The following is a 433-nucleotide window of genomic DNA, read 5'->3' on the forward strand; positions in this document are numbered from 1 at the left end:
AAATCAGAAGCCAAACCATTTTATTGAAAAAAAAACAGGGCCAGGTTGGTGTGTAGTTAAAGCTTCAGCACACTAGTAGGGAGGGCTTTGAAGTGCACGCAGGGTAAGCCCTCTGGGGTTTGCTGTGTGGAGATGATGGCAGGAACATGGGAAAGACATGGGATTTGTGGTTCAGAGGGGAGCTGTCGGGGCAGGCAGAGACCGTGATTCACACAGCGCTTCTCTCACTGGGCTCAGTTTTTAAAAACATTTTTTTTTATAAAACATACAAGATCCTTTCATCGCAGTGAATCGATGGTGTTGGAGAAATTAGAGCCCCGTTAAGTGACAATTTACGTATGAAGCAATAAAACACTCACTTTTTCCTCCCCGGAAATGATTTCTCTTGTGTCATCAGGCCAAGGTCTGTTTTTTTTTTTTTCCTCTTCATTCT

General features: G+C 43.4%; 1 protein-coding gene across 1 annotated transcript in view; it reads left to right on the forward strand.

Moving 5' to 3' along the window:
• emc2 (ER membrane protein complex subunit 2) overlaps positions 1-433 on the forward strand; it is a 27,776-nt gene that overhangs the window by 20,112 nt on the left and 7,231 nt on the right. The gene's annotated exons all lie outside the window — the stretch shown is intronic.

Source organism: Etheostoma spectabile, chromosome 6 (genome assembly GCF_008692095.1).
Source record: "Etheostoma spectabile isolate EspeVRDwgs_2016 chromosome 6, UIUC_Espe_1.0, whole genome shotgun sequence".
NCBI lineage: Eukaryota > Metazoa > Chordata > Actinopteri > Perciformes > Percidae > Etheostoma > Etheostoma spectabile.